Source organism: Rhinoderma darwinii, unplaced genomic scaffold (assembly GCF_050947455.1).
Source record: "Rhinoderma darwinii isolate aRhiDar2 unplaced genomic scaffold, aRhiDar2.hap1 Scaffold_461, whole genome shotgun sequence".
NCBI classification, from domain to species: Eukaryota; Metazoa; Chordata; class Amphibia; order Anura; family Rhinodermatidae; genus Rhinoderma; species Rhinoderma darwinii.
In genome coordinates, this window is record NW_027464005.1 from 183,001 (window position 1) to 207,367 (window position 24,367).

At 47.7% G+C, this 24,367-nt stretch overlaps 17 non-coding genes across 17 annotated transcripts; all 17 read left to right on the forward strand.

Annotated features, from left to right (window-relative positions):
• The first annotated feature begins 344 nt into the window (after nt 1–344).
• On the forward strand, nt 345–535 carry LOC142718211 (U2 spliceosomal RNA). The gene has a single exon (XR_012872342.1). It is a non-coding gene; the product is annotated as a U2 spliceosomal RNA (small nuclear RNA).
• A 1,292-nt stretch (nt 536–1,827) lies between these two features.
• Nucleotides 1,828–2,018, forward strand: LOC142718251 (U2 spliceosomal RNA). Its single transcript, XR_012872384.1, has one exon. It is a non-coding gene; the product is annotated as a U2 spliceosomal RNA (small nuclear RNA).
• Nucleotides 2,019–3,301: 1,283 nt separating this feature from the next.
• Nucleotides 3,302–3,492, forward strand: LOC142718212 (U2 spliceosomal RNA). Its single transcript, XR_012872343.1, has one exon. It is a non-coding gene; the product is annotated as a U2 spliceosomal RNA (small nuclear RNA).
• A 1,275-nt stretch (nt 3,493–4,767) lies between these two features.
• LOC142718250 (U2 spliceosomal RNA) lies at nt 4,768–4,958 on the forward strand. Its single transcript, XR_012872383.1, has one exon. It is a non-coding gene; the product is annotated as a U2 spliceosomal RNA (small nuclear RNA).
• A 1,284-nt stretch (nt 4,959–6,242) lies between these two features.
• Nucleotides 6,243–6,433, forward strand: LOC142718213 (U2 spliceosomal RNA). The gene has a single exon (XR_012872344.1). It is a non-coding gene; the product is annotated as a U2 spliceosomal RNA (small nuclear RNA).
• Nucleotides 6,434–7,721: 1,288 nt separating this feature from the next.
• Nucleotides 7,722–7,912, forward strand: LOC142718214 (U2 spliceosomal RNA). The gene has a single exon (XR_012872345.1). It is a non-coding gene; the product is annotated as a U2 spliceosomal RNA (small nuclear RNA).
• A 1,288-nt stretch (nt 7,913–9,200) lies between these two features.
• On the forward strand, nt 9,201–9,391 carry LOC142718215 (U2 spliceosomal RNA). The gene has a single exon (XR_012872347.1). It is a non-coding gene; the product is annotated as a U2 spliceosomal RNA (small nuclear RNA).
• A 1,292-nt stretch (nt 9,392–10,683) lies between these two features.
• LOC142718217 (U2 spliceosomal RNA) lies at nt 10,684–10,874 on the forward strand. The gene has a single exon (XR_012872349.1). It is a non-coding gene; the product is annotated as a U2 spliceosomal RNA (small nuclear RNA).
• Nucleotides 10,875–12,158: 1,284 nt separating this feature from the next.
• LOC142718249 (U2 spliceosomal RNA) lies at nt 12,159–12,349 on the forward strand. Its single transcript, XR_012872382.1, has one exon. It is a non-coding gene; the product is annotated as a U2 spliceosomal RNA (small nuclear RNA).
• A 1,288-nt stretch (nt 12,350–13,637) lies between these two features.
• On the forward strand, nt 13,638–13,828 carry LOC142718218 (U2 spliceosomal RNA). Its single transcript, XR_012872350.1, has one exon. It is a non-coding gene; the product is annotated as a U2 spliceosomal RNA (small nuclear RNA).
• Nucleotides 13,829–15,144: 1,316 nt separating this feature from the next.
• LOC142718219 (U2 spliceosomal RNA) lies at nt 15,145–15,335 on the forward strand. Its single transcript, XR_012872351.1, has one exon. It is a non-coding gene; the product is annotated as a U2 spliceosomal RNA (small nuclear RNA).
• A 1,311-nt stretch (nt 15,336–16,646) lies between these two features.
• LOC142718220 (U2 spliceosomal RNA) lies at nt 16,647–16,837 on the forward strand. Its single transcript, XR_012872352.1, has one exon. It is a non-coding gene; the product is annotated as a U2 spliceosomal RNA (small nuclear RNA).
• A 1,307-nt stretch (nt 16,838–18,144) lies between these two features.
• On the forward strand, nt 18,145–18,335 carry LOC142718222 (U2 spliceosomal RNA). The gene has a single exon (XR_012872353.1). It is a non-coding gene; the product is annotated as a U2 spliceosomal RNA (small nuclear RNA).
• A 1,292-nt stretch (nt 18,336–19,627) lies between these two features.
• LOC142718223 (U2 spliceosomal RNA) lies at nt 19,628–19,818 on the forward strand. Its single transcript, XR_012872354.1, has one exon. It is a non-coding gene; the product is annotated as a U2 spliceosomal RNA (small nuclear RNA).
• A 1,280-nt stretch (nt 19,819–21,098) lies between these two features.
• LOC142718224 (U2 spliceosomal RNA) lies at nt 21,099–21,289 on the forward strand. The gene has a single exon (XR_012872355.1). It is a non-coding gene; the product is annotated as a U2 spliceosomal RNA (small nuclear RNA).
• Nucleotides 21,290–22,578: 1,289 nt separating this feature from the next.
• Nucleotides 22,579–22,769, forward strand: LOC142718225 (U2 spliceosomal RNA). The gene has a single exon (XR_012872356.1). It is a non-coding gene; the product is annotated as a U2 spliceosomal RNA (small nuclear RNA).
• A 1,284-nt stretch (nt 22,770–24,053) lies between these two features.
• LOC142718226 (U2 spliceosomal RNA) lies at nt 24,054–24,244 on the forward strand. The gene has a single exon (XR_012872358.1). It is a non-coding gene; the product is annotated as a U2 spliceosomal RNA (small nuclear RNA).
• Nucleotides 24,245–24,367: the final 123 nt, after the last annotated feature.

Below are 24,367 nucleotides of genomic sequence, written 5' to 3' on the forward strand. Positions count from 1 at the left end.
ACTGGACTGGATTACAGCTGATACAAGGTGTGAAGGAACAAGGGGTGGCTGTGGGCATGCACTTGCTGCCGCTGCCAGTGTTTATCTGCATGGCAGCAGGGCATTTGGGCGTTGCCAGGAAGGCGTTTTTATGTAGATTCCTCCTCTTTCAGCACTGCATTGTGGTGCAAGCAAAAGAAGCAAATCCTGTCTGGCTTCCTCTCCGGCCTTTATTCACCTCCCGTGTAGCTGTGAGTGTGTGAGCCTGCAGGGCCCCATGGAATTGCCTAGAAGTAGGCTGAATCGCTGCAAGGGCTGAACAGCAGTATCGGGCAGGCTCGGGCAACGCGCGGCCCGTTCGGGTTATCGCTTCTCGGCCTTTTGGCTAAGATCAAGTGTAGTATCTGTTCTTATCAGTTTAATATCTGATACGTCCCCTATCTGGGGACCATATATTAAATGGATTTTTAGAACAGGGAGATGGAAATAGAGCTTGCTCTGTCCACTCCACGCATTGACCTGGTATTGCAGTATTTCCAGGACCGGTGCACCCTTTCCTTATGTGTTGACTAAAAGCAGATTCCAAAAGTGTTTTTTGTCTTTGCTATTGTTTCTGTCTTTCTGAAGGGATCTCCCCTTTTAATCCCATTATTTCAACACCTGTTGGACAATGCATGAGTGATAATGAGCTCATTGATTAAATGCAATTAATGAATAGATTGCCACCTCTTGTTGTGTGTCGTCTGTGTTTCTGTGTTTCCGGCATTTCACATTGGAACACCTCATTCACCTTCCTTGTCTTCTCTCCGCCCTCCCTTTTAGGTAAGTTAAAGAGCTGCACCTGAGCCAGCCACTGATTGATTGATTGATTGATTGATTGATTGATTGATTGATTGATTGATTGATTGATGCAGCACAACAGTCAAATAGTGGAGTGGAGTAGGGGAACAGCAAACAGCCAATAAAGCAGCCCGCCCGCTCGCCTGCCCGCCACAATGGACCTACCTGTGTACACTAGATGGATGTGATGGAATGTACTGTCGTCCCTACATTTCAAGAAGAAGTAAGAATTGCAGTTGCAACAAAGCCTTGCTTGCCTACAAAGAGAGCAGCAATTTGGATTTGTTACTATGTTACCTAGAAGAATAACAAACTGTGCAAGGATGGAGGTTGTAGGAGCAAGGAGAAGTTGTCTGTAAAGTTGGTGGATGCCTATTTTCCATTTTGCAGTCCCTTGTCTCCCTCTTGTGGCCTCCTGGAGGCAACTAGCTGTGCAAAAAAAAGACAGCCTGGCGGCCGGCTGTTGCAGTGTTGCCCTCTCAGGCAACACTGAGTGACTGACTGAGCCTCACCGTCTTATATAAAGTTCAGACGGAACTTTGCACGTGTCATAGTGGAGCCCTCAGGATTCCAGAGCCAGCTTTCTGACATCATAATGGGGCCTCAGAGATAAAAGCCTGGGCCCAGGCAGTGTTGGTCAGTGCTGCTCAGCAGGCAGCACTGGACTGGACTGGATTACAGCTGATACAAGGTGTGAAGGAACAAGGGGTGGCTGTGGGCATGCACTTGCTGCCGCTGCCAGTGTTTATCTGCATGGCAGCAGGGCATTTGGGCGTTGCCAGGAAGGCGTTTTTATGTAGATTCCTCCTCTTTCAGCACTGCATTGTGGTGCAAGCAAAAGAAGCAAATCCTGTCTGGCTTCCTCTCCGGCCTTTATTCACCTCCCGTGTAGCTGTGAGTGTGTGAGCCTGCAGGGCCCCATGGAATTGCCTAGAAGTAGGCTGAATCGCTGCAAGGGCTGAACAGCAGTATCGGGCAGGCTCGGGCAACGCGCGGCCCGTTCGGGTTATCGCTTCTCGGCCTTTTGGCTAAGATCAAGTGTAGTATCTGTTCTTATCAGTTTAATATCTGATACGTCCCCTATCCGGGGACCATATATTAAATGGATTTTTAGAACAGGGAGATGGAAATAGAGCTTGCTCTGTCCACTCCACGCATTGACCTGGTATTGCAGTATTTCCAGGACCGGTGCACCCTTTCCTTATGTGTTGACTAAAAGCAGATTCCAAAAGTGTTTTTTGTCTTTGCTATTGTTTCTGTCTTTCTGAAGGGATCTCCCCTTTTAATCCCATTATTTCAACACCTGTTGGACAATGCATGAGTGATAATGAGCTCATTGATTAAATGCAATTAATGAATAGATTGCCACCTCTTGTTGTGTGTCGTCTGTGTTTCTGTGTTTCCGGCATTTCACATTGGAACACCTCATTCACCTTCCTTGTCTTCTCTCCGCCCTCCCTTTTAGGTAAGTTAAAGAGCTGCACCTGAGCCAGCCACTGATTGATTGATTGATTGATTGATTGATTGATTGATTGATTGATTGATTGATGCAGCACAACAGTCAAATAGTGGAGTAGGGGAACAGCAAACAGCCAATAAAGCAGCCCGCCCGCTCGCCTGCCCGCCACAATGGACCTACCTGTGTACACTAGATGGATGTGATGGAATGTACTGTCGTCCCTACATTTCAAGAAGAAGTAAGAATTGCAGTTGCAACAAAGCCTTGCTTGCCTACAAAGAGAGCAGCAATTTGGATTTGTTACTATGTTACCTAGAAGAATAACAAACTGTGCAAGGATGGAGGTTGTAGGAGCAAGGAGAAGTTGTCTGTAAAGTTGGTGGATGCCTATTTTCCATTTTGCAGTCCCTTGTCTCCCTCTTGTGGCCTCCTGGAGGCAACTAGCTGTGCAAAAAAAAGACAGCCTGGCGGCCGGCTGTTGCAGTGTTGCCCTCTCAGGCAACACTGAGTGACTGACTGAGCCTCACCGTCTTATATAAAGTTCAGACGGAACTTTGCACGTGTCATAGTGGAGCCCTCAGGATTCCAGAGCCAGCTTTCTGACATCATAATGGGGCCTCAGAGATAAAAGCCTGGGCCCAGGCAGTGTTGGTCAGTGCTGCTCAGCAGGCAGCACTGGACTGGACTGGATTACAGCTGATACAAGGTGTGAAGGAACAAGGGGTGGCTGTGGGCATGCACTTGCTGCCGCTGCCAGTGTTTATCTGCATGGCAGCAGGGCATTTGGGCGTTGCCAGGAAGGCGTTTTTATGTAGATTCCTCCTCTTTCAGCACTGCATTGTGGTGCAAGCAAAAGAAGCAAATCCTGTCTGGCTTCCTCTCCGGCCTTTATTCACCTCCCGTGTAGCTGTGAGTGTGTGAGCCTGCAGGGCCCCATGGAATTGCCTAGAAGTAGGCTGAATCGCTGCAAGGGCTGAACAGCAGTATCGGGCAGGCTCGGGCAACGCGCGGCCCGTTCGGGTTATCGCTTCTCGGCCTTTTGGCTAAGATCAAGTGTAGTATCTGTTCTTATCAGTTTAATATCTGATACGTCCCCTATCTGGGGACCATATATTAAATGGATTTTTAGAACAGGGAGATGGAAATAGAGCTTGCTCTGTCCACTCCACGCATTGACCTGGTATTGCAGTATTTCCAGGACCGGTGCACCCTTTCCTTATGTGTTGACTAAAAGCAGATTCCAAAAGTGTTTTTTGTCTTTGCTATTGTTTCTGTCTTTCTGAAGGGATCTCCCCTTTTAATCCCATTATTTCAACACCTGTTGGACAATGCATGAGTGATAATGAGCTCATTGATTAAATGCAATTAATGAATAGATTGCCACCTCTTGTTGTGTGTCGTCTGTGTTTCTGTGTTTCCGGCATTTCACATTGGAACACCTCATTCACCTTCCTTGTCTTCTCTCCGCCCTCCCTTTTAGGTAAGTTAAAGAGCTGCACCTGAGCCAGCCACTGATTGATTGATTGATTGATTGATTGATTGATTGATTGATTGATGCAGCACAACAGTCAAATAGTGGAGTAGGGGAACAGCAAACAGTCAATAAAGCAGCCCGCCCGCTCGCCTGCCCGCCACAATGGACCTACCTGTGTACACTAGATGGATGTGATGGAATGTACTGTCGTCCCTACATTTCAAGAAGAAGTAAGAATTGCAGTTGCAACAAAGCCTTGCTTGCCTACAAAGAGAGCAGCAATTTGGATTTGTTACTATGTTACCTAGAAGAATAACAAACTGTGCAAGGATGGAGGTTGTAGGAGCAAGGAGAAGTTGTCTGTAAAGTTGGTGGATGCCTATTTTCCATTTTGCAGTCCCTTGTCTCCCTCTTGTGGCCTCCTGGAGGCAACTAGCTGTGCAAAAAAAAGACAGCCTGGCGGCCGGCTGTTGCAGTGTTGCCCTCTCAGGCAACACTGAGTGACTGACTGAGCCTCACCGTCTTATATAAAGTTCAGACGGAACTTTGCACGTGTCATAGTGGAGCCCTCAGGATTCCAGAGCCAGCTTTCTGACATCATAATGGGGCCTCAGAGATAAAAGCCTGGGCCCAGGCAGTGTTGGTCAGTGCTGCTCAGCAGGCAGCACTGGACTGGACTGGATTACAGCTGATACAAGGTGTGAAGGAACAAGGGGTGGCTGTGGGCATGCACTTGCTGCCGCTGCCAGTGTTTATCTGCATGGCAGCAGGGCATTTGGGCGTTGCCAGGAAGGCGTTTTTATGTAGATTCCTCCTCTTTCAGCACTGCATTGTGGTGCAAGCAAAAGAAGCAAATCCTGTCTGGCTTCCTCTCCGGCCTTTATTCACCTCCCGTGTAGCTGTGAGTGTGTGAGCCTGCAGGGCCCCATGGAATTGCCTAGAAGTAGGCTGAATCGCTGCAAGGGCTGAACAGCAGTATCGGGCAGGCTCGGGCAACGCGCGGCCCGTTCGGGTTATCGCTTCTCGGCCTTTTGGCTAAGATCAAGTGTAGTATCTGTTCTTATCAGTTTAATATCTGATACGTCCCCTATCTGGGGACCATATATTAAATGGATTTTTAGAACAGGGAGATGGAAACAGAGCTTGCTCTGTCCACTCCACGCATTGACCTGGTATTGCAGTATTTCCAGGACCGGTGCACCCTTTCCTTATGTGTTGACTAAAAGCAGATTCCAAAAGTGTTTTTTGTCTTTGCTATTGTTTCTGTCTTTCTGAAGGGATCTCCCCTTTTAATCCCATTATTTCAACACCTGTTGGACAATGCATGAGTGATAATGAGCTCATTGATTAAATGCAATTAATGAATAGATTGCCACCTCTTGTTGTGTGTCGTCTGTGTTTCTGTGTTTCCGGCATTTCACATTGGAACACCTCATTCACCTTCCTTGTCTTCTCTCCGCCCTCCCTTTTAGGTAAGTTAAAGAGCTGCACCTGAGCCAGCCACTGATTGATTGATTGATTGATTGATTGATTGATTGATTGATTGATTGATGCAGCACAACAGTCAAATAGTGGAGTGGAGTAGGGGAACAGCAAACAGCCAATAAAGCAGCCCGCCCGCTCGCCTGCCCGCCACAATGGACCTACCTGTGTACACTAGATGGATGTGATGGAATGTACTGTCGTCCCTACATTTCAAGAAGAAGTAAGAATTGCAGTTGCAACAAAGCCTTGCTTGCCTACAAAGAGAGCAGCAATTTGGATTTGTTACTATGTTACCTAGAAGAATAACAAACTGTGCAAGGATGGAGGTTGTAGGAGCAAGGAGAAGTTGTCTGTAAAGTTGGTGGATGCCTATTTTCCATTTTGCAGTCCCTTGTCTCCCTCTTGTGGCCTCCTGGAGGCAACTAGCTGTGCAAAAAAAAGACAGCCTGGCGGCCGGCTGTTGCAGTGTTGCCCTCTCAGGCAACACTGAGTGACTGACTGAGCCTCACCGTCTTATATAAAGTTCAGACGGAACTTTGCACGTGTCATAGTGGAGCCCTCAGGATTCCAGAGCCAGCTTTCTGACATCATAATGGGGCCTCAGAGATAAAAGCCTGGGCCCAGGCAGTGTTGGTCAGTGCTGCTCAGCAGGCAGCACTGGACTGGACTGGATTACAGCTGATACAAGGTGTGAAGGAACAAGGGGTGGCTGTGGGCATGCACTTGCTGCCGCTGCCAGTGTTTATCTGCATGGCAGCAGGGCATTTGGGCGTTGCCAGGAAGGCGTTTTTATGTAGATTCCTCCTCTTTCAGCACTGCATTGTGGTGCAAGCAAAAGAAGCAAATCCTGTCTGGCTTCCTCTCCGGCCTTTATTCACCTCCCGTGTAGCTGTGAGTGTGTGAGCCTGCAGGGCCCCATGGAATTGCCTAGAAGTAGGCTGAATCGCTGCAAGGGCTGAACAGCAGTATCGGGCAGGCTCGGGCAACGCGCGGCCCGTTCGGGTTATCGCTTCTCGGCCTTTTGGCTAAGATCAAGTGTAGTATCTGTTCTTATCAGTTTAATATCTGATACGTCCCCTATCTGGGGACCATATATTAAATGGATTTTTAGAACAGGGAGATGGAAATAGAGCTTGCTCTGTCCACTCCACGCATTGACCTGGTATTGCAGTATTTCCAGGACCGGTGCACCCTTTCCTTATGTGTTGACTAAAAGCAGATTCCAAAAGTGTTTTTTGTCTTTGCTATTGTTTCTGTCTTTCTGAAGGGATCTCCCCTTTTAATCCCATTATTTCAACACCTGTTGGACAATGCATGAGTGATAATGAGCTCATTGATTAAATGCAATTAATGAATAGATTGCCACCTCTTGTTGTGTGTCGTCTGTGTTTCTGTGTTTCCGGCATTTCACATTGGAACACCTCATTCACCTTCCTTGTCTTCTCTCCGCCCTCCCTTTTAGGTAAGTTAAAGAGCTGCACCTGAGCCAGCCACTGATTGATTGATTGATTGATTGATTGATTGATTGATTGATTGATTGATTGATGCAGCACAACAGTCAAATAGTGGAGTGGAGTAGGGGAACAGCAAACAGCCAATAAAGCAGCCCGCCCGCTCGCCTGCCCGCCACAATGGACCTACCTGTGTACACTAGATGGATGTGATGGAATGTACTGTCGTCCCTACATTTCAAGAAGAAGTAAGAATTGCAGTTGCAACAAAGCCTTGCTTGCCTACAAAGAGAGCAGCAATTTGGATTTGTTACTATGTTACCTAGAAGAATAACAAACTGTGCAAGGATGGAGGTTGTAGGAGCAAGGAGAAGTTGTCTGTAAAGTTGGTGGATGCCTATTTTCCATTTTGCAGTCCCTTGTCTCCCTCTTGTGGCCTCCTGGAGGCAACTAGCTGTGCAAAAAAAAGACAGCCTGGCGGCCGGCTGTTGCAGTGTTGCCCTCTAAGGCAACACTGAGTGACTGACTGAGCCTCACCGTCTTATATAAAGTTCAGACGGAACTTTGCACGTGTCATAGTGGAGCCCTCAGGATTCCAGAGCCAGCTTTCTGACATCATAATGGGGCCTCAGAGATAAAAGCCTGGGCCCAGGCAGTGTTGGTCAGTGCTGCTCAGCAGGCAGCACTGGACTGGACTGGATTACAGCTGATACAAGGTGTGAAGGAACAAGGGGTGGCTGTGGGCATGCACTTGCTGCCGCTGCCAGTGTTTATCTGCATGGCAGCAGGGCATTTGGGCGTTGCCAGGAAGGCGTTTTTATGTAGATTCCTCCTCTTTCAGCACTGCATTGTGGTGCAAGCAAAAGAAGCAAATCCTGTCTGGCTTCCTCTCCGGCCTTTATTCACCTCCCGTGTAGCTGTGAGTGTGTGAGCCTGCAGGGCCCCATGGAATTGCCTAGAAGTAGGCTGAATCGCTGCAAGGGCTGAACAGCAGTATCGGGCAGGCTCGGGCAACGCGCGGCCCGTTCGGGTTATCGCTTCTCGGCCTTTTGGCTAAGATCAAGTGTAGTATCTGTTCTTATCAGTTTAATATCTGATACGTCCCCTATCTGGGGACCATATATTAAATGGATTTTTAGAACAGGGAGATGGAAATAGAGCTTGCTCTGTCCACTCCACGCATTGACCTGGTATTGCAGTATTTCCAGGACCGGTGCACCCTTTCCTTATGTGTTGACTAAAAGCAGATTCCAAAAGTGTTTTTTGTCTTTGCTATTGTTTCTGTCTTTCTGAAGGGATCTCCCCTTTTAATCCCATTATTTCAACACCTGTTGGACAATGCATGAGTGATAATGAGCTCATTGATTAAATGCAATTAATGAATAGATTGCCACCTCTTGTTGTGTGTCGTCTGTGTTTCTGTGTTTCCGGCATTTCACATTGGAACACCTCATTCACCTTCCTTGTCTTCTCTCCGCCCTCCCTTTTAGGTAAGTTAAAGAGCTGCACCTGAGCCAGCCACTGATTGATTGATTGATTGATTGATTGATTGATTGATTGATTGATTGATTGATGCAGCACAACAGTCAAATAGTGGAGTGGAGTAGGGGAACAGCAAACAGCCAATAAAGCAGCCCGCCCGCTCGCCTGCCCGCCACAATGGACCTACCTGTGTACACTAGATGGATGTGATGGAATGTACTGTCGTCCCTACATTTCAAGAAGAAGTAAGAATTGCAGTTGCAACAAAGCCTTGCTTGCCTACAAAGAGAGCAGCAATTTGGATTTGTTACTATGTTACCTAGAAGAATAACAAACTGTGCAAGGATGGAGGTTGTAGGAGCAAGGAGAAGTTGTCTGTAAAGTTGGTGGATGCCTATTTTCCATTTTGCAGTCCCTTGTCTCCCTCTTGTGGCCTCCTGGAGGCAACTAGCTGTGCAAAAAAAAGACAGCCTGGCGGCCGGCTGTTGCAGTGTTGCCCTCTCAGGCAACACTGAGTGACTGACTGAGCCTCACCGTCTTATATAAAGTTCAGACGGAACTTTGCACGTGTCATAGTGGAGCCCTCAGGATTCCAGAGCCAGCTTTCTGACATCATAATGGGGCCTCAGAGATAAAAGCCTGGGCCCAGGCAGTGTTGGTCAGTGCTGCTCAGCAGGCAGCACTGGACTGGACTGGATTACAGCTGATACAAGGTGTGAAGGAACAAGGGGTGGCTGTGGGCATGCACTTGCTGCCGCTGCCAGTGTTTATCTGCATGGCAGCAGGGCATTTGGGCGTTGCCAGGAAGGCGTTTTTATGTAGATTCCTCCTCTTTCAGCACTGCATTGTGGTGCAAGCAAAAGAAGCAAATCCTGTCTGGCTTCCTCTCCGGCCTTTATTCACCTCCCGTGTAGCTGTGAGTGTGTGAGCCTGCAGGGCCCCATGGAATTGCCTAGAAGTAGGCTGAATCGCTGCAAGGGCTGAACAGCAGTATCGGGCAGGCTCGGGCAACGCGCGGCCCGTTCGGGTTATCGCTTCTCGGCCTTTTGGCTAAGATCAAGTGTAGTATCTGTTCTTATCAGTTTAATATCTGATACGTCCCCTATCTGGGGACCATATATTAAATGGATTTTTAGAACAGGGAGATGGAAATAGAGCTTGCTCTGTCCACTCCACGCATTGACCTGGTATTGCAGTATTTCCAGGACCGGTGCACCCTTTCCTTATGTGTTGACTAAAAGCAGATTCCAAAAGTGTTTTTTGTCTTTGCTATTGTTTCTGTCTTTCTGAAGGGATCTCCCCTTTTAATCCCATTATTTCAACACCTGTTGGACAATGCATGAGTGATAATGAGCTCATTGATTAAATGCAATTAATGAATAGATTGCCACCTCTTGTTGTGTGTCGTCTGTGTTTCTGTGTTTCCGGCATTTCACATTGGAACACCTCATTCACCTTCCTTGTCTTCTCTCCGCCCTCCCTTTTAGGTAAGTTAAAGAGCTGCACCTGAGCCAGCCACTGATTGATTGATTGATTGATTGATTGATTGATTGATTGATTGATTGATTGATTGATGCAGCACAACAGTCAAATAGTGGAGTGGAGTAGGGGAACAGCAAACAGCCAATAAAGCAGCCCGCCCGCTCGCCTGCCCGCCACAATGGACCTACCTGTGTACACTAGATGGATGTGATGGAATGTACTGTCGTCCCTACATTTCAAGAAGAAGTAAGAATTGCAGTTGCAACAAAGCCTTGCTTGCCTACAAAGAGAGCAGCAATTTGGATTTGTTACTATGTTACCTAGAAGAATAACAAACTGTGCAAGGATGGAGGTTGTAGGAGCAAGGAGAAGTTGTCTGTAAAGTTGGTGGATGCCTATTTTCCATTTTGCAGTCCCTTGTCTCCCTCTTGTGGCCTCCTGGAGGCAACTAGCTGTGCAAAAAAAAGACAGCCTGGCGGCCGGCTGTTGCAGTGTTGCCCTCTCAGGCAACACTGAGTGACTGACTGAGCCTCACCGTCTTATATAAAGTTCAGACGGAACTTTGCACGTGTCATAGTGGAGCCCTCAGGATTCCAGAGCCAGCTTTCTGACATCATAATGGGGCCTCAGAGATAAAAGCCTGGGCCCAGGCAGTGTTGGTCAGTGCTGCTCAGCAGGCAGCACTGGACTGGACTGGATTACAGCTGATACAAGGTGTGAAGGAACAAGGGGTGGCTGTGGGCATGCACTTGCTGCCGCTGCCAGTGTTTATCTGCATGGCAGCAGGGCATTTGGGCGTTGCCAGGAAGGCGTTTTTATGTAGATTCCTCCTCTTTCAGCACTGCATTGTGGTGCAAGCAAAAGAAGCAAATCCTGTCTGGCTTCCTCTCCGGCCTTTATTCACCTCCCGTGTAGCTGTGAGTGTGTGAGCCTGCAGGGCCCCATGGAATTGCCTAGAAGTAGGCTGAATCGCTGCAAGGGCTGAACAGCAGTATCGGGCAGGCTCGGGCAACGCGCGGCCCGTTCGGGTTATCGCTTCTCGGCCTTTTGGCTAAGATCAAGTGTAGTATCTGTTCTTATCAGTTTAATATCTGATACGTCCCCTATCTGGGGACCATATATTAAATGGATTTTTAGAACAGGGAGATGGAAATAGAGCTTGCTCTGTCCACTCCACGCATTGACCTGGTATTGCAGTATTTCCAGGACCGGTGCACCCTTTCCTTATGTGTTGACTAAAAGCAGATTCCAAAAGTGTTTTTTGTCTTTGCTATTGTTTCTGTCTTTCTGAAGGGATCTCCCCTTTTAATCCCATTATTTCAACACCTGTTGGACAATGCATGAGTGATAATGAGCTCATTGATTAAATGCAATTAATGAATAGATTGCCACCTCTTGTTGTGTGTCGTCTGTGTTTCTGTGTTTCCGGCATTTCACATTGGAACACCTCATTCACCTTCCTTGTCTTCTCTCCGCCCTCCCTTTTAGGTAAGTTAAAGAGCTGCACCTGAGCCAGCCACTGATTGATTGATTGATTGATTGATTGATTGATTGATTGATTGATTGATGCAGCACAACAGTCAAATAGTGGAGTGGAGTAGGGGAACAGCAAACAGCCAATAAAGCAGCCCGCCCGCTCGCCTGCCCGCCACAATGGACCTACCTGTGTACACTAGATGGATGTGATGGAATGTACTGTCGTCCCTACATTTCAAGAAGAAGTAAGAATTGCAGTTGCAACAAAGCCTTGCTTGCCTACAAAGAGAGCAGCAATTTGGATTTGTTACTATGTTACCTAGAAGAATAACAAACTGTGCAAGGATGGAGGTTGTAGGAGCAAGGAGAAGTTGTCTGTAAAGTTGGTGGATGCCTATTTTCCATTTTGCAGTCCCTTGTCTCCCTCTTGTGGCCTCCTGGAGGCAACTAGCTGTGCAAAAAAAAGACAGCCTGGCGGCCGGCTGTTGCAGTGTTGCCCTCTCAGGCAACACTGAGTGACTGACTGAGCCTCACCGTCTTATATAAAGTTCAGACGGAACTTTGCACGTGTCATAGTGGAGCCCTCAGGATTCCAGAGCCAGCTTTCTGACATCATAATGGGGCCTCAGAGATAAAAGCCTGGGCCCAGGCAGTGTTGGTCAGTGCTGCTCAGCAGGCAGCACTGGACTGGACTGGATTACAGCTGATACAAGGTGTGAAGGAACAAGGGGTGGCTGTGGGCATGCACTTGCTGCCGCTGCCAGTGTTTATCTGCATGGCAGCAGGGCATTTGGGCGTTGCCAGGAAGGCGTTTTTATGTAGATTCCTCCTCTTTCAGCACTGCATTGTGGTGCAAGCAAAAGAAGCAAATCCTGTCTGGCTTCCTCTCCGGCCTTTATTCACCTCCCGTGTAGCTGTGAGTGTGTGAGCCTGCAGGGCCCCATGGAATTGCCTAGAAGTAGGCTGAATCGCTGCAAGGGCTGAACAGCAGTATCGGGCAGGCTCGGGCAACGCGCGGCCCATTCGGGTTATCGCTTCTCGGCCTTTTGGCTAAGATCAAGTGTAGTATCTGTTCTTATCAGTTTAATATCTGATACGTCCCCTATCTGGGGACCATATATTAAATGGATTTTTAGAACAGGGAGATGGGAATAGAGCTTGCTCTGTCCACTCCACGCATTGACCTGGTATTGCAGTATTTCCAGGACCGGTGCACCCTTTCCTTATGTGTTGACTAAAAGCAGATTCCAAAAGTGTTTTTTGTCTTTGCTATTGTTTCTGTCTTTCTGAAGGGATCTCCCCTTTTAATCCCATTATTTCAACACCTGTTGGACAATGCATGAGTGATAATGAGCTCATTGATTAAATGCAATTAATGAATAGATTGCCACCTCTTGTTGTGTGTCGTCTGTGTTTCTGTGTTTCCGGCATTTCACATTGGAACACCTCATTCACCTTCCTTGTCTTCTCTCCGCCCTCCCTTTTAGGTAAGTTAAAGAGCTGCACCTGAGCCAGCCACTGATTGATTGATTGATTGATTGATTGATTGATTGATTGATTGATTGATTGATGCAGCACAACAGTCAAATAGTGGAGTGGAGTAGGGGAACAGCAAACAGCCAATAAAGCAGCCCGCCCGCTCGCCTGCCCGCCACAATGGACCTACCTGTGTACACTAGATGGATGTGATGGAATGTACTGTCGTCCCTACATTTCAAGAAGAAGTAAGAATTGCAGTTGCAACAAAGCCTTGCTTGCCTACAAAGAGAGCAGCAATTTGGATTTGTTACTATGTTACCTAGAAGAATAACAAACTGTGCAAGGATGGAGGTTGTAGGAGCAAGGAGAAGTTGTCTGTAAAGTTGGTGGATGCCTATTTTCCATTTTGCAGTCCCTTGTCTCCCTCTTGTGGCCTCCTGGAGGCAACTAGCTGTGCAAAAAAAAGACAGCCTGGCGGCCGGCTGTTGCAGTGTTGCCCTCTCAGGCAACACTGAGTGACTGACTGAGCCTCACCGTCTTATATAAAGTTCAGACGGAACTTTGCACGTGTCATAGTGGAGCCCTCAGGATTCCAGAGCCAGCTTTCTGACATCATAATGGGGCCTCAGAGATAAAAGCCTGGGCCCAGGCAGTGTTGGTCAGTGCTGCTCAGCAGGCAGCACTGGACTGGACTGGATTACAGCTGATACAAGGTGTGAAGGAACAAGGGGTGGCTGTGGGCATGCACTTGCTGCCGCTGCCAGTGTTTATCTGCATGGCAGCAGGGCATTTGGGCGTTGCCAGGAAGGCGTTTTTATGTAGATTCCTCCTCTTTCAGCACTGCATTGTGGTGCAAGCAAAAGAAGCAAATCCTGTCTGGCTTCCTCTCCGGCCTTTATTCACCTCCCGTGTAGCTGTGAGTGTGTGAGCCTGCAGGGCCCCATGGAATTGCCTAGAAGTAGGCTGAATCGCTGCAAGGGCTGAACAGCAGTATCGGGCAGGCTCGGGCAACGCGCGGCCCGTTCGGGTTATCGCTTCTCGGCCTTTTGGCTAAGATCAAGTGTAGTATCTGTTCTTATCAGTTTAATATCTGATACGTCCCCTATCTGGGGACCATATATTAAATGGATTTTTAGAACAGGGAGATGGAAATAGAGCTTGCTCTGTCCACTCCACGCATTGACCTGGTATTGCAGTATTTCCAGGACCGGTGCACCCTTTCCTTATGTGTTGACTAAAAGCAGATTCCAAAAGTGTTTTTTGTCTTTGCTATTGTTTCTGTCTTTCTGAAGGGATCTCCCCTTTTAATCCCATTATTTCAACACCTGTTGGACAATGCATGAGTGATAATGAGCTCATTGATTAAATGCAATTAATGAATAGATTGCCACCTCTTGTTGTGTGTCGTCTGTGTTTCTGTGTTTCCGGCATTTCACATTGGAACACCTCATTCACCTTCCTTGTCTTCTCTCCGCCCTCCCTTTTAGGTAAGTTAAAGAGCTGCACCTGAGCCAGCCACTGATTGATTGATTGATTGATTGATTGATTGATTGATTGATTGATTGATTGATTGATTGATTGATTGATTGATTGATTGATGCAGCACAACAGTCAAATAGTGGAGTGGAGTAGGGGAACAGCAAACAGCCAATAAAGCAGCCCGCCCGCTCGCCTGCCCGCCACAATGGACCTACCTGTGTACACTAGATGGATGTGATGGAATGTACTGTCGTCCCTACATTTCAAGAAGAAGTAAGAATTGCAGTTGCAACAAAGCCTTGCTTGCCTACAAAGAGAGCAGCAATTTGGATTTGTTACTATGTTACCTAGAAGAATAACAAACTGTGCAAGGATGGAGGTTGTAGGAGCAAGGAGAAGTTGTCTGTAAAGTTGGTGGATGCCTATTTTCCATTTTGCAGTCCCTTGTCTCCCTCTTGTGGCCTCCTGGAGGCAACTAGCTGTGCAAAAAAAAGACAGCCTGGCGGCCGGCTGTTGCAGTGTTGCCCTCTCAGGCAACACTGAGTGACTGACTGAGCCTCACCGTCTTATATAAAGTTCAGACGGAACTTTGCACGTGTCATAGTGGAGCCCTCAGGATTCCAGAGCCAGCTTTCTGACATCATAATGGGGCCTCAGAGATAAAAGCCTGGGCCCAGGCAGTGTTGGTCAGTGCTGCTCAGCAGGCAGCACTGGACTGGACTGGATTACAGCTGATACAAGGTGTGAAGGAACAAGGGGTGGCTGTGGGCATGCACTTGCTGCCGCTGCCAGTGTTTATCTGCATGGCAGCAGGGCATTTGGGCGTTGCCAGGAAGGCGTTTTTATGTAGATTCCTCCTCTTTCAGCACTGCATTGTGGTGCAAGCAAAAGAAGCAAATCCTGTCTGGCTTCCTCTCCGGCCTTTATTCACCTCCCGTGTAGCTGTGAGTGTGTGAGCCTGCAGGGCCCCATGGAATTGCCTAGAAGTAGGCTGAATCGCTGCAAGGGCTGAACAGCAGTATCGGGCAGGCTCGGGCAACGCGCGGCCCGTTCGGGTTATCGCTTCTCGGCCTTTTGGCTAAGATCAAGTGTAGTATCTGTTCTTATCAGTTTAATATCTGATACGTCCCCTATCTGGGGACCATATATTAAATGGATTTTTAGAACAGGGAGATGGAAATAGAGCTTGCTCTGTCCACTCCACGCATTGACCTGGTATTGCAGTATTTCCAGGACCGGTGCACCCTTTCCTTATGTGTTGACTAAAAGCAGATTCCAAAAGTGTTTTTTGTCTTTGCTATTGTTTCTGTCTTTCTGAAGGGATCTCCCCTTTTAATCCCATTATTTCAACACCTGTTGGACAATGCATGAGTGATAATGAGCTCATTGATTAAATGCAATTAATGAATAGATTGCCACCTCTTGTTGTGTGTCGTCTGTGTTTCTGTGTTTCCGGCATTTCACATTGGAACACCTCATTCACCTTCCTTGTCTTCTCTCCGCCCTCCCTTTTAGGTAAGTTAAAGAGCTGCACCTGAGCCAGCCACTGATTGATTGATTGATTGATTGATTGATTGATTGATTGATTGATTGATTGATTGATTGATTGATTGATTGATTGATTGATGCAGCACAACAGTCAAATAGTGGAGTAGGGGAACAGCAAACAGCCAATAAAGCAGCCCGCCCGCTCGCCTGCCCGCCACAATGGACCTACCTGTGTACACTAGATGGATGTGATGGAATGTACTGTCGTCCCTACATTTCAAGAAGAAGTAAGAATTGCAGTTGCAACAAAGCCTTGCTTGCCTACAAAGAGAGCAGCAATTTGGATTTGTTACTATGTTACCTAGAAGAATAACAAACTGTGCAAGGATGGAGGTTGTAGGAGCAAGGAGAAGTTGTCTGTAAAGTTGGTGGATGCCTATTTTCCATTTTGCAGTCCCTTGTCTCCCTCTTGTGGCCTCCTGGAGGCAACTAGCTGTGCAAAAAAAAGACAGCCTGGCGGCCGGCTGTTGCAGTGTTGCCCTCTCAGGCAACACTGAGTGACTGACTGAGCCTCACCGTCTTATATAAAGTTCAGACGGAACTTTGCACGTGTCATAGTGGAGCCCTCAGGATTCCAGAGCCAGCTTTCTGACATCATAATGGGGCCTCAGAGATAAAAGCCTGGGCCCAGGCAGTGTTGGTCAGTGCTGCTCAGCAGGCAGCACTGGACTGGACTGGATTACAGCTGATACAAGGTGTGAAGGAACAAGGGGTGGCTGTGGGCATGCACTTGCTGCCGCTGCCAGTGTTTATCTGCATGGCAGCAGGGCATTTGGGCGTTGCCAGGAAGGCGTTTTTATGTAGATTCCTCCTCTTTCAGCACTGCATTGTGGTGCAAGCAAAAGAAGCAAATCCTGTCTGGCTTCCTCTCCGGCCTTTATTCACCTCCCGTGTAGCTGTGAGTGTGTGAGCCTGCAGGGCCCCATGGAATTGCCTAGAAGTAGGCTGAATCGCTGCAAGGGCTGAACAGCAGTATCGGGCAGGCTCGGGCAACGCGCGGCCCGTTCGGGTTATCGCTTCTCGGCCTTTTGGCTAAGATCAAGTGTAGTATCTGTTCTTATCAGTTTAATATCTGATACGTCCCCTATCTGGGGACCATATATTAAATGGATTTTTAGAACAGGGAGATGGAAATAGAGCTTGCTCTGTCCACTCCACGCATTGACCTGGTATTGCAGTATTTCCAGGACCGGTGCACCCTTTCCTTATGTGTTGACTAAAAGCAGATTCCAAAAGTGTTTTTTGTCTTTGCTATTGTTTCTGTCTTTCTGAAGGGATCTCCCCTTTTAATCCCATTATTTCAACACCTGTTGGACAATGCATGAGTGATAATGAGCTCATTGATTAAATGCAATTAATGAATAGATTGCCACCTCTTGTTGTGTGTCGTCTGTGTTTCTGTGTTTCCGGCATTTCACATTGGAACACCTCATTCACCTTCCTTGTCTTCTCTCCGCCCTCCCTTTTAGGTAAGTTAAAGAGCTGCACCTGAGCCAGCCACTGATTGATTGATTGATTGATTGATTGATTGATTGATTGATTGATTGATTGATTGATTGATTGATTGATTGATTGATGCAGCACAACAGTCAAATAGTGGAGTAGGGGAACAGCAAACAGCCAATAAAGCAGCCCGCCCGCTCGCCTGCCCGCCACAATGGACCTACCTGTGTACACTAGATGGATGTGATGGAATGTACTGTCGTCCCTACATTTCAAGAAGAAGTAAGAATTGCAGTTGCAACAAAGCCTTGCTTGCCTACAAAGAGAGCAGCAATTTGGATTTGTTACTATGTTACCTAGAAGAATAACAAACTGTGCAAGGATGGAGGTTGTAGGAGCAAGGAGAAGTTGTCTGTAAAGTTGGTGGATGCCTATTTTCCATTTTGCAGTCCCTTGTCTCCCTCTTGTGGCCTCCTGGAGGCAACTAGCTGTGCAAAAAAAAGACAGCCTGGCGGCCGGCTGTTGCAGTGTTGCCCTCTCAGGCAACACTGAGTGACTGACTGAGCCTCACCGTCTTATATAAAGTTCAGACGGAACTTTGCACGTGTCATAGTGGAGCCCTCAGGATTCCAGAGCCAGCTTTCTGACATCATAATGGGGCCTCAGAGATAAAAGCCTGGGCCCAGGCAGTGTTGGTCAGTGCTGCTCAGCAGGCAGCACTGGACTGGACTGGATTACAGCTGATACAAGGTGTGAAGGAACAAGGGGTGGCTGTGGGCATGCACTTGCTGCCGCTGCCAGTGTTTATCTGCATGGCAGCAGGGCATTTGGGCGTTGCCAGGAAGGCGTTTTTATGTAGATTCCTCCTCTTTCAGCACTGCATTGTGGTGCAAGCAAAAGAAGCAAATCCTGTCTGGCTTCCTCTCCGGCCTTTATTCACCTCCCGTGTAGCTGTGAGTGTGTGAGCCTGCAGGGCCCCATGGAATTGCCTAGAAGTAGGCTGAATCGCTGCAAGGGCTGAACAGCAGTATCGGGCAGGCTCGGGCAACGCGCGGCCCGTTCGGGTTATCGCTTCTCGGCCTTTTGGCTAAGATCAAGTGTAGTATCTGTTCTTATCAGTTTAATATCTGATACGTCCCCTATCTGGGGACCATATATTAAATGGATTTTTAGAACAGGGAGATGGAAATAGAGCTTGCTCTGTCCACTCCACGCATTGACCTGGTATTGCAGTATTTCCAGGACCGGTGCACCCTTTCCTTATGTGTTGACTAAAAGCAGATTCCAAAAGTGTTTTTTGTCTTTGCTATTGTTTCTGTCTTTCTGAAGGGATCTCCCCTTTTAATCCCATTATTTCAACACCTGTTGGACAATGCATGAGTGATAATGAGCTCATTGATTAAATGCAATTAATGAATAGATTGCCACCTCTTGTTGTGTGTCGTCTGTGTTTCTGTGTTTCCGGCATTTCACATTGGAACACCTCATTCACCTTCCTTGTCTTCTCTCCGCCCTCCCTTTTAGGTAAGTTAAAGAGCTGCACCTGAGCCAGCCACTGATTGATTGATTGATTGATTGATTGATTGATTGATTGATTGATTGATTGATTGATGCAGCACAACAGTCAAATAGTGGAGTGGAGTAGGGGAACAGCAAACAGCCAATAAAGCAGCCCGCCCGCTCGCCTGCCCGCCACAATGGACCTACCTGTGTACACTAGATGGATGTGATGGAATGTACTGTCGTCCCTACATTTCAAGAAGAAGTAAGAATTGCAGTTGCAACAAAGCCTTGCTTGCCTACAAAGAGAGCAGCAATTTGGATTTGTTACTATGTTACCTAGAAGAATAACAAACTGTGCAAGGATGGAGGTTGTAGGAGCAAGGAGAAGTTGTCTGTAAAGTTGGTGGATGCCTATTTTCCATTTTGCAGTCCCTTGTCTCCCTCTTGTGGCCTCCTGGAGGCAACTAGCTGTGCAAAAAAAAGACAGCCTGGCGGCCGGCTGTTGCAGTGTTGCCCTCTCAGGCAACACTGAGTGACTGACTGAGCCTCACCGTCTTATATAAAGTTCAGATGGAACTTTGCACGTGTCATAGTGGAGCCCTCAGGATTCCAGAGCCAGCTTTCTGACATCATAATGGGGCCTCAGAGATAAAAGCCTGGGCCCAGGCAGTGTTGGTCAGTGCTGCTCAGCAGGCAGCACTGGACTGGACTGGATTACAGCTGATACAAGGTGTGAAGGAACAAGGGGTGGCTGTGGGCATGCACTTGCTGCCGCTGCCAGTGTTTATCTGCATGGCAGCAGGGCATTTGGGCGTTGCCAGGAAGGCGTTTTTATGTAGGTTCCTCCTCTTTCAGCACTGCATTGTGGTGCAAGCAAAAGAAGCAAATCCTGTCTGGCTTCCTCTCCGGCCTTTATTCACCTCCCGTGTAGCTGTGAGTGTGTGAGCCTGCAGGGCCCCATGGAATTGCCTAGAAGTAGGCTGAATCGCTGCAAGGGCTGAACAGCAGTATCGGGCAGGCTCGGGCAACGCGCGGCCCGTTCGGGTTATCGCTTCTCGGCCTTTTGGCTAAGATCAAGTGTAGTATCTGTTCTTATCAGTTTAATATCTGATACGTCCCCTATCTGGGGACCATATATTAAATGGATTTTTAGAACAGGGAGATGGAAATAGAGCTTGCTCTGTCCACTCCACGCATTGACCTGGTATTGCAGTATTTCCAGGACCGGTGCACCCTTTCCTTATGTGTTGACTAAAAGCAGATTCCAAAAGTGTTTTTTGTCTTTGCTATTGTTTCTGTCTTTCTGAAGGGATCTCCCCTTTTAATCCCATTATTTCAACACCTGTTGGACAATGCATGAGTGATAATGAGCTCATTGATTAAATGCAATTAATGAATAGATTGCCACCTCTTGTTGTGTGTCGTCTGTGTTTCTGTGTTTCCGGCATTTCACATTGGAACACCTCATTCACCTTCCTTGTCTTCTCTCCGCCCTCCCTTTTAGGTAAGTTAAAGAGCTGCACCTGAGCCAGCCACTGATTGATTGATTGATTGATTGATTGATTGATTGATTGATTGATGCAGCACAACAGTCAAATAGTGGAGTGGAGTAGGGGAACAGCAAACAGCCAATAAAGCAGCCCGCCCGCTCGCCTGCCCGCCACAATGGACCTACCTGTGTACACTAGATGGATGTGATGGAATGTACTGTCGTCCCTACATTTCAAGAAGAAGTAAGAATTGCAGTTGCAACAAAGCCTTGCTTGCCTACAAAGAGAGCAGCAATTTGGATTTGTTACTATGTTACCTAGAAGAATAACAAACTGTGCAAGGATGGAGGTTGTAGGAGCAAGGAGAAGTTGTCTGTAAAGTTGGTGGATGCCTATTTTCCATTTTGCAGTCCCTTGTCTCCCTCTTGTGGCCTCCTGGAGGCAACTAGCTGTGCAAAAAAAAGACAGCCTGGCGGCCGGCTGTTGCAGTGTTGCCCTCTCAGGCAACACTGAGTGACTGACTGAGCCTCACCGTCTTATATAAAGTTCAGACGGAACTTTGCACGTGTCATAGTGGAGCCCTCAGGATTCCAGAGCCAGCTTTCTGACATCATAATGGGGCCTCAGAGATAAAAGCCTGGGCCCAGGCAGTGTTGGTCAGTGCTGCTCAGCAGGCAGCACTGGACTGGACTGGATTACAGCTGATACAAGGTGTGAAGGAACAAGGGGTGGCTGTGGGCATGCACTTGCTGCCGCTGCCAGTGTTTATCTGCATGGCAGCAGGGCATTTGGGCGTTGCCAGGAAGGCGTTTTTATGTAGATTCCTCCTCTTTCAGCACTGCATTGTGGTGCAAGCAAAAGAAGCAAATCCTGTCTGGCTTCCTCTCCGGCCTTTATTCACCTCCCGTGTAGCTGTGAGTGTGTGAGCCTGCAGGGCCCCATAGAATTGCCTAGAAGTAGGCTGAATCGCTGCAAGGGCTGAACAGCAGTATCGGGCAGGCTCGGGCAACGCGCGGCCCGTTCGGGTTATCGCTTCTCGGCCTTTTGGCTAAGATCAAGTGTAGTATCTGTTCTTATCAGTTTAATATCTGATACGTCCCCTATCTGGGGACCATATATTAAATGGATTTTTAGAACAGGGAGATGGAAATAGAGCTTGCTCTGTCCACTCCACGCATTGACCTGGTATTGCAGTATTTCCAGGACCGGTGCACCCTTTCCTTATGTGTTGACTAAAAGCAGATTCCAAAAGTGTTTTTTGTCTTTGCTATTGTTTCTGTCTTTCTGAAGGGATCTCCCCTTTTAATCCCATTATTTCAACACCTGTTGGACAATGCATGAGTGATAATGAGCTCATTGATTAAATGCAATTAATGAATAGATTGCCACCTCTTGTTGTGTGTCGTCTGTGTTTCTGTGTTTCCGGCATTTCACATTGGAACACCTCATTCACCTTCCTTGTCTTCTCTCCGCCCTCCCTTTTAGGTAAGTTAAAGAGCTGCACCTGAGCCAGCCACTGATTGATTGATTGATTGATTGATTGATTGATTGATTGATTGATTGATTGATTGCAGCACAACAGTCAAATAGTGGAGTGGAGTAGGGGAACAGCAAACAGCCAATAAAGCAGCCCGCCCGCTCGCCTGCCCGCCACAATGGACCTACCTGTGTACACTAGATGGATGTGATGGAATGTACTGTCGTCCCTACATTTCAAGAAGAAGTAAGAATTGCAGTTGCAACAAAGCCTTGCTTGCCTACAAAGAGAGCAGCAATTTGGATTTGTTACTATGTTACCTAGAAGAATAACAAACTGTGCAAGGATGGAGGTTGTAGGAGCAAGGAGAAGTTGTCTGTAAAGTTGGTGGATGCCTATTTTCCATTTTGCAGTCCCTTGTCTCCCTCTTGTGGCCTCCTGGAGGCAACTAGCTGTGCAAAAAAAAGACAGCCTGGCGGCCGGCTGTTGCAGTGTTGCCCTCTCAGGCAACACTGAGTGACTGACTGAGCCTCACCGTCTTATATAAAGTTCAGACGGAACTTTGCACGTGTCATAGTGGAGCCCTCAGGATTCCAGAGCCAGCTTTCTGACATCATAATGGGGCCTCAGAGATAAAAGCCTGGGCCCAGGCAGTGTTGGTCAGTGCTGCTCAGCAGGCAGCACTGGACTGGACTGGATTACAGCTGATACAAGGTGTGAAGGAACAAGGGGTGGCTGTGGGCATGCACTTGCTGCCGCTGCCAGTGTTTATCTGCATGGCAGCAGGGCATTTGGGCGTTGCCAGGAAGGCGTTTTTATGTAGATTCCTCCTCTTTCAGCACTGCATTGTGGTGCAAGCAAAAGAAGCAAATCCTGTCTGGCTTCCTCTCCGGCCTTTATTCACCTCCCGTGTAGCTGTGAGTGTGTGAGCCTGCAGGGCCCCATGGAATTGCCTAGAAGTAGGCTGAATCGCTGCAAGGGCTGAACAGCAGTATCGGGCAGGCTCGGGCAACGCGCGGCCCGTTCGGGTTATCGCTTCTCGGCCTTTTGGCTAAGATCAAGTGTAGTATCTGTTCTTATCAGTTTAATATCTGATACGTCCCCTATCTGGGGACCATATATTAAATGGATTTTTAGAACAGGGAGATGGAAATAGAGCTTGCTCTGTCCACTCCACGCATTGACCTGGTATTGCAGTATTTCCAGGACCGGTGCACCCTTTCCTTATGTGTTGACTAAAAGCAGATTCCAAAAGTGTTTTTTGTCTTTGCTATTGTTTCTGTCTTTCTGAAGGGATCTCCCCTTTTAATCCCATTATTTCAACACCTGTTGGACAATGCATGAGTGATAATGAGCTCATTGATTAAATGCAATTAATGAATAGATTGCCACCTCTTGTTGTGTGTCGTCTGTGTTTCTGTGTTTCCGGCATTTCACATTGGAACACCTCATTCACCTTCCTTGTCTTCTCTCCGCCCTCCCTTTTAGGTAAGTTAAAGAGCTGCACCTGAGCCAGCCACTGATTGATTGATTGATTGATTGATTGATTGATTGATTGATTGATTGATGCAGCACAACAGTCAAATAGTGGAGTGGAGTAGGGGAACAGCAAACAGCCAATAAAGCAGCCCGCCCGCTCGCCTGCCCGCCACAATGGACCTACCTGTGTACACTAGATGGATGTGATGGAATGTACTGTCGTCCCTACATTTCAAGAAGAAGTAAGAATTGCAGTTGCAACAAAGCCTTGCTTGCCTACAAAGAGAGCAGCAATTTGGATTTGTTACTATGTTACCTAGAAGAATAACAAACTGTGCAAGGATGGAGGTTGTAGGAGCAAGGAGAAGTTGTCTGTAAAGTTGGTGGATGCCTATTTTCCATTTTGCAGTCCCTTGTCTCCCTCTTGTGGCCTCCTGGAGGCAACTAGCTGTGCAAAAAAAAGACAGCCTGGCGGCCGGCTGTTGCAGTGTTGCCCTCTCAGGCAACACTGAGTGACTGACTGAGCCTCACCGTCTTATATAAAGTTCAGACGGAACTTTGCACGTGTCATAGTGGAGCCCTCAGGATTCCAGAGCCAGCTTTCTGACATCATAATGGGGCCTCAGAGATAAAAGCCTGGGCCCAGGCAGTGTTGGTCAGTGCTGCTCAGCAGGCAGCACTGGACTGGACTGGATTACAGCTGATACAAGGTGTGAAGGAACAAGGGGTGGCTGTGGGCATGCACTTGCTGCCGCTGCCAGTGTTTATCTGCATGGCAGCAGGGCATTTGGGCGTTGCCAGGAAGGCGTTTTTATGTAGATTCCTCCTCTTTCAGCACTGCATTGTGGTGCAAGCAAAAGAAGCAAATCCTGTCTGGCTTCCTCTCCGGCCTTTATTCACCTCCCGTGTAGCTGTGAGTGTGTGAGCCTGCAGGGCCCCATGGAATTGCCTAGAAGTAGGCTGAATCGCTGCAAGGGCTGAACAGCAGTATCGGGCAGGCTCGGGCAACGCGCGGCCCGTTCGGGTTATCGCTTCTCGGCCTTTTGGCTAAGATCAAGTGTAGTATCTGTTCTTATCAGTTTAATATCTGATACGTCCCCTATCTGGGGACCATATATTAAATGGATTTTTAGAACAGGGAGATGGAAATAGAGCTTGCTCTGTCCACTCCACGCATTGACCTGGTATTGCAGTATTTCCAGGACCGGTGCACCCTTTCCTTATGTGTTGACTAAAAGCAGATTCCAAAAGTGTTTTTTGTCTTTGCTATTGTTTCTGTCTTTCTGAAGGGATCTCCCCTTTTAATCCCATTATTTCAACACCTGTTGGACAATGCATGAG